Here is a 7,557-nt window from a genome sequence, read left to right as displayed (position 1 = left end):
TGCAGACAACTTGTCTAGGTTAGAGAATGTTCTTGATGACCCACTGCCTATTAATGATAGTTTTCCTGATGAACAATCAGCGGTTGTCAATGCTTCTCGTACTGCTCCTTGGTATGCTGACTATGCTAATTACATTGTTGCTAAATATATACCGCCTAGCTTCACATACCAGCAAAAGAAAAAGTTCTTCTATGATTTAAGACATTACTTCTGGGATGATCCACACCTTTATAAAGGAGTAGATGGTATTATTAGACGTTGTGTGCCTGAGCATGAACAGGAACAAATCCTACGCAAGTGTCACTCTGAATCCTATGGAGGACACCACGCTGGAGATAGAACTGCACACAAGGTACTACAATCTGGTTTTTATTGGCCTACTCTTTTCAAAGATGCTCGTAAGTTTGTCGTATCTTGTGATGAATGCCAAAGAATAGGTAACATTAGTAGATGTCAAGAAATGCCTATGAATTATTCTCTTGTTATCGAACCGTTTGATGTTTGATGCTTTGATTACATAGGACATTTTCCTGCCTCCAATGGTTATACACATATCTTAGTTGCTGTTGATTATGTTACTAAGTGGGTAGAAGCTATTCCAACTAGTAGTGCTGATCATATAACTTCTATTAAAATGCTTAAAGAAGTAATTTTTCCGAGGTTTGGAGTCCCTAGATATCTTATGACTGATGGTGGTTCACACTTTATTTTCATGGTGCTTTCCGTAAGATGCTTGCTAAGTACGATGTCAATCATAGAATTGCATCTCCTTATCACCCGCAGTCTAGTGGTCAAGTAGAGTTGAGCAATAGAGAGCTCAAATTAATTTTGCAAAAGACTGTGAATAGATCTAGAAAGAATTGGTCCAAAAAACCTGATGATGCATTATGGGCCTATAAAACTGCATACAAAAATCCTATGGGTATGTCTCCATATAAGATGGTTTATGGAAAAGCATGTCATTTACCTCTTGAACTTGAACATAAAGCATATTGGGCTATTAAAGAGCTCAATTATGACTTCAAACTTGCCGGTGAGAAGAGGTTGTTTGATATTAGCTCACTTGATGAATGGAGAGCCCAAGCTTATGAGAATGCCAAGCTCTTCAAAGAAAAAGTCAAACACTGGCATGATAAAAGGATACAAAAGCGTGAGTTTAACGTAGGAGATTATGTGTTATTATTAAACTCTCGTTTAAGATTTTTTGCAGGAAAACTTCTCTCAAAATGGGAAGGTCCCTACATTATCAAGGATGTCTACCATTCCGATGCTATAAAAATTAACAACTTTGAAGGCACAAATCCGAGGGTGGTTAATGGTCAAAGAATCAAGCATTATATTTCAGGTAACCCTATCAATGTTGAAACTAATATTATTGAAACCATAACCCCAGAGGAGTACATAAGAGACACTTTCCAGAACGTTCCAGACTCCGAAAAGGCATAGGTACGTGGTACGGTATGTATACCGACTCCAAAACAACTCTAATGGCAATTTTCATCAGTTTTGGATTATTTAAGAATTTTAGGAAGAAAGAAGTAGTCCGAAAGGGACACGAGTCTCCCACGAGAGAGGAGGGCGCGCCCCCCTGTAGGGTGCGCCCCCTGTCTCGTGGGCACCTCGTGTGCCTCCCGGACTCCGCTTTCTTGTATGTTACGTACTTTGGTCAGTAAAAATTCATTATATATACTCCCCAAGGTTTTGGCCACCGTATCACGCAATTATCCTCTGTTTTTGTTTTGAGTTGTTCCTGTTGCAGAATTAAGCAAGATGTCTTCTCAGGAATCAGTTGGGGAGAGCCGAGTGTCTCACCCAACGCCAGGTCCAGGAGCGAACGGCGATGCCTATCACTTTGGACCATCAACGGAGGATGAGATGGAGGCTGATTTGAAAAGGATAGATGCCATGGAGGAAGATCAAGAAGTTACCTCTCGTCTCCAAGCAGATTTCACTATGGGGGAACTACCTAGCCTGGCTGTCCCTGCTTCGATTATCCCTTCCAACTCCAGATTTCTTTCTTATGAAAATATGAAAAAGAGTTTCATGTGTTCTCCAGAAGCTATGCAGCATCCTTGGGTAAAAGGAGCCTTGGCCGTTACGGGCAAGCTCCGTAAAGAAATTTTGGACCTCAAATGACAAATCAATAAGCTCGAGGAGGAGAACCATATCCTGAAGGGCATCATCGCCAAGAAGATTACAACACCGACCATGAAGAAGGAGAAATAATCACATGGGTATGGGCACTCCCCTTGGCAACTGCCAAGCTTGGGAGAGGTGCCCCAGTATCGTATCACCATCACACTCCTATCTTTACCGCTTTATTTAGTTCGATCCTTTTAGTAGTATCTTGATCTATTAGTTCGAAGTTTTGATATCAAGTAGTTTTGAGTTTTTGTTGTGATCTCTTTTTGTAAGCGAGTCTGTGTGCTATCTATAATAAAGATTAGTGTTGAGTCAAGGGCTTTGCTATGTTGCTATGATCTTGAGAAAGTAGAAAGAACAAAAGAGTTCATATTGATCTTATGTATAGTGATAACTTCACACATAGAAAGTATGAGGCATAAAAAATGTTGAGAGTTGATGAACGTAGCCTTGGTCATCGTTGCAATTAATAGGAAGTGATAAGGAAAGAGGGGTTCACATATAGATATATTATCTTGGACATCTTTTATGATTGTGAAGCACTCATTAAGTATGACATGCTAAAAGAGTTGATGTTGGACAAGGAAGACAACGTAATGGTTTATGTTTTCCGACATCTCAGTTAAAGTATATTGTCAGTGACCTTCTGAACATGTTGAGCTTGCCTTTCCCCCTCATGCTAGCCAAAACTCCTTGCACCAAGTAGAGATACTACTTGTGCTTCCAAACTTCCTTAAACCCAGTTTTGCCATGAGAGCCCGGAACTAAGAGGCATGGATACCATCTTTATCGATTCAAAGAAATGAATAAGTATCAGCGAGGCGGGTAATACGTGCCCGGTAGAGATAGGGATGATCGGCAAGCGCTACGAGCGGGGCCGATGTTTCATGTTGTGGGTGGCCATCGGATTGTTCAGCGTGCCCATGCGGATCCCTACCAATGTCCTAGACTACAAGTTCGACAAACTTCCGGCTTGGGTCAGGATACAAAGTTACCCGGGATGGGCTTGCCCTCTGGATCACGCTGGGTCCTTGCTTGTTCCAACATCTTGCTAGGAATGTATCACGTGCCCATGCAAACCAAAGGAAAGCAGATACAACTATTACAGATCCTAGTCCTATTTCCCATCAGAACATAAGGGAGTGGGCTTCCTTTGTAACAGCTCTGTTCTGGTCGTGGCTCACCTCACTAGACCAACGCTTCTGGTCGGAAGCTGGTCGATCGCCTGGTCGGCAACCGGCACAACACCTTTGCCAGTGGGATTTCTGTTGGTTTTCGTACTATGCGCAATGAAAGTTTCCAAAAAAGGAGAGCTCTAAAAACAGCGTTCTACGGGACCTACCTATGGATTGAGTAAGATCCTTCAAGTAAGTTTTCATCGGTGCAAGCAATAAAAATTGCTCTCTAAATATGGATGACTTATTAGTGCAGAGAAAATAAGCTTTTTACGAACTTGTTGTGGATAAAGGTCCACATACAAGGGGCAATACAAAGTGACGTTCTTTTGCATTAAGATTTTGTGTATCCAACCCTAAAAGCGCATGACAACCTCTGTTTCCCTCTGCGAATGGCCTATCTTTTACTTTATGTTTTTACTTTATGCTTGAGTCAAGGTGATCCTCACCTTTCCACTTTTTCATTTTATCCTTTGGCAAGCTCCTCGTGTTTGAAAGGTCATGATACATATATCAAATTTAATGTAAGTTGGCATAGGCTATTATTGTTGACATCACCTAAAGGTGAATACGTTGGGAGGCAACACAATAAGCCCCTATGTTTCTCAGTGTCCGGCTGAAACTCTATAACCACAAGTATTGCGTGAGTGTTAACAATTATGGGGGACTACAAGATAGTTGAGTATGTGATCTTGCTGAAAAGCTCTATTATTGACTCTTTCTGATGTTACGATAAATTGCAATTGCTTCAATGACTGAGATTATAGTTTGTTAGTTCCCAATGAAGTTTATGAACCACACTTGACATTGTGAATTGCTTATTACTTGAACATAGGAAATCATATGACAAAATCTATATATATGTTGCTGTTATTAGAATGATCATCATGCCCTCATGTCCGTATTTTATTTTTATCGACACCTCTATCTCTAAACATGTGGACATATTTCTCGATCTCGGTTTTCGCTTGAGGACAAGCGAGGTCTAAGCTTGGGGGAGTTGATACGTCCATTTTGCATCATGCTTTTATATCAATATTTATTGCATTATGGGCTGTTATTACACATTATATCTCAATACATATGGCTATTCTCTCTTATTTTACAAGGTTTACCATGAAGAGGGGGAATGATGGCAGCTGGAATTCTGGCTGAAAAAGGAGCAAACATTGGAAACCTATTATGCACAACTCCAAAGTCCTGAAACTCCACGAAACCACCTTTTGGATTTATAAAGAATTTATGAGCGAAAGAAATAGGCCAGGGGGCCCACACCCTGTCCAGGAGACAGCCCCCCTATAGGGCGCGCCCCCTATCTCCTGGGCCCCCTGGTGGGCTTCCGGCGACCATCTTCTGCTATATGAAGGGTTTTGTCCTGGAAAAATTCGGGGGCAAGCTTACGGGACGAAACTCCGCCGCCACGAGGCGGAACCTTGGCGGAATCAATCTAGGGCTCTGGCGGAGCTGTTCTGCCGGGGACACTTCCGTCCGGGAGGGGGAAATCATCACCAACGTCATCACCAACGATCCTCTCATCGGGAGGGGGTCAATCTCCATCAACATCTTCACCAGCACCATCTCCTCTCAAACCCTAGTTCATCTCTTGTATCCAATCTTGTATCCAAAACCACAAATTGGTACCTGTGGGTTGCTAGTAGTGTTGATTACTCCTTGTAGTTGATACTTATTGGTTTACTTGGTGGAAGATTATATGTTCAGATCCTTAATGCATATTATTACACCTCTGATTATGAACATGATTATGCTTTGTGAGTAGTTACTTTAGTTCTTGAGGACATGGGTGAAGTCTTGCTATTAGTAGTCATGTGAATTTGGTATTCGTTCAATATTTTGATGAGATGTATGTTGTCTCTCCTCTAGTGGTGTTATGTGAACGTCGACTACATGACACTTCACCATTATTTGGGGCCTAGAGGAAGGCATAGGGAAGTAATAAGTAGATGATGGGTTGCTAGAGCGACAGAAGCTTAAACCCTAGTTTATGCGTTGCTTCGTTAGGGGTTGATATGGACCCATGTGTTTAATGCTGTGGTTAGGTTTACCTTAATACTCCTTTTTGTAGTTGCGGATGCTTGCAATAGGGGTTAATCATAAGTGGGATGCTTGTCCAAGTTAGGGTAGTACCCAAGTGTCGATCCACCCACATATCAAATTATCAAAGTACCAAACGCGAATCTTATGAACGTGATGAAACTAACTTGACGATAATTCCGAATGTGTCCTCGGGAGCTCCTTCATTATTATTAGGACTAGCGTATACACTTACTCTGGTAGTAGAATTTCAATCTTGCGGATATATGAAGGATGTGGGTCTCTTTTGTTATTCTTGTTTCCACAGTCGTCGTTTGTGTTAGTAAAACAATGACACATGCAAACTTGTAGATTAGTAATATATAAATTAGATCGACTGTTTATTTCATAGTCGTAATTACAACTATAAACATACCTGAGCATTGTATATCTTTTTCTTCCCATTCTTGTAGTGTGCCCTTGGTAGCAAACTCGAAATAATAATCCGAAAAAAACTTCTGGAGATCTTTTTTCTCCTTTACCTTTGTATATATTCAAAAAATATTTGAATTTCACCGGTCACTGGTCGATACTTTGTGGATTCCGTGACCTTAAAGTTGTCAAATGCGTAAATTGTAATTTTTTCAGATATACTTAGTAACCATTGCTTAAATTGTTTGACCAATTTGAAATTAATAATATAAAGAACAGACATGCTCATCCATCAATATAATATCAGGACTAATAAGCTTAGACTAATTAGCTCATCTGTTGTAGGATTGACTAAATCCCACATCTCATTACTTTTAGTAGAATGTTCCAGTTTCGTATCTTATCATTATGGTGTTGAACTTATTGTACGTCGTAGTATCAATTGATAGAGTACCTATGAATATTTGTAAATAACAATTACCAAACTTTATGATTCAGGTCAGAAGTGCTTACGCGTGATTTCATCGGATGTCAAACGAAGCAATTGGGCATCGCTTCATGATTCGTGAAGCATCGAGCATGCTTGGGCGTGACTTCGCCATACGTTGAGTGAAGCAATCAACTTTAATCTCCATGGCACGTCCTGAGTCATGCGTTAGGTCATGGGACTTCGATTTTCTTGTGGAGTCTTCAAGTCATGGTTTGGCTGACTTCTATTTCTTTTCTGTGTGCTTATGCGGCAGGTTGGACCTCTTTATATAGGTTGCGCTGGCTGTTTGGACGTGGCCGAAACCATGTGGAAGTCTGATCATATGCTTCTCTTATTTGCACGTATCCCGTCCTTGTTTGAAATTGTCAGCCCAGTTCTTTTAGGGGATGGAAACTGTAAGTTTAATCGTAGCATGTTGGGCTCGTATATGTGGTTGTCCCTGGCCGATTGATAAAAAGATAGCTACTCCACCTCGTGCCCGTTTCTGTTTTTGATGGATTCGAGTTGGAACCTCTATGTACACTGCTTCTCAATTATTTTTCCTCCAGATGAAAGAGAAAAACGTGAAGGATCTTTTTCAGATCTTGTATATTGTCATCATGACATCAGCACGTGCAATGTAATCCGGCATGTCATCCTTTTCTACCTTGTATGCTGCCCATCAACCGTACATGATATGCCCCCCCTTAAAAAATCTGTACGTGATGTGGACAGGCCAATGCGGACTCCTTTTTGAGTTCCAACTCTTTATTCATGGACCTAGTACGTGTTGGCACTTTTTTCCTCTGAATCTTGTACGTGTTGGCTTAACATACATAACTTTTGTGTGTAACATAATATCGTTAAATCTTGACCGTAAGTATTATTGATCAACGATGTACATTATTTTAGCTTATGTGGAAGAACGTGGTGTCTTATTTGTCTCTTGTCTTAATAATATAATAGATAGAATGGTGGTTGTGGAGAAGACAAAAAGGAGAAGATAGTCTCACATCAACTAGGCGTATCAACGGGCTATGGAGGTGCCCATCAATAGATATCAACGTGAGTAAGTAGGGATTGCCATGCAATGGATGCACTAGAGCTATAAGTGTATGAAAGCCAAAAGAAGACTAAGTGGGTGTGCATCTGCTGACACCAGATTTTTGCACAGTCAAGAACTTATTTAAGATGGCCTCAAATGGAGAAGTGTTCTACATGAAAGAGTTCCGTATTGTTGATATAAACATCTTTTAAGTTTGGGTCATCGCCATCCAATTTCATCTCGAAGGCCGAAACTATGCTCAA

Source organism: Triticum aestivum, chromosome 2B (assembly GCF_018294505.1).
Source record: "Triticum aestivum cultivar Chinese Spring chromosome 2B, IWGSC CS RefSeq v2.1, whole genome shotgun sequence".
Classification (NCBI taxonomy): Eukaryota; Viridiplantae; Streptophyta; class Magnoliopsida; order Poales; family Poaceae; genus Triticum; species Triticum aestivum.
This window is presented reverse-complemented; position numbering follows the sequence as displayed.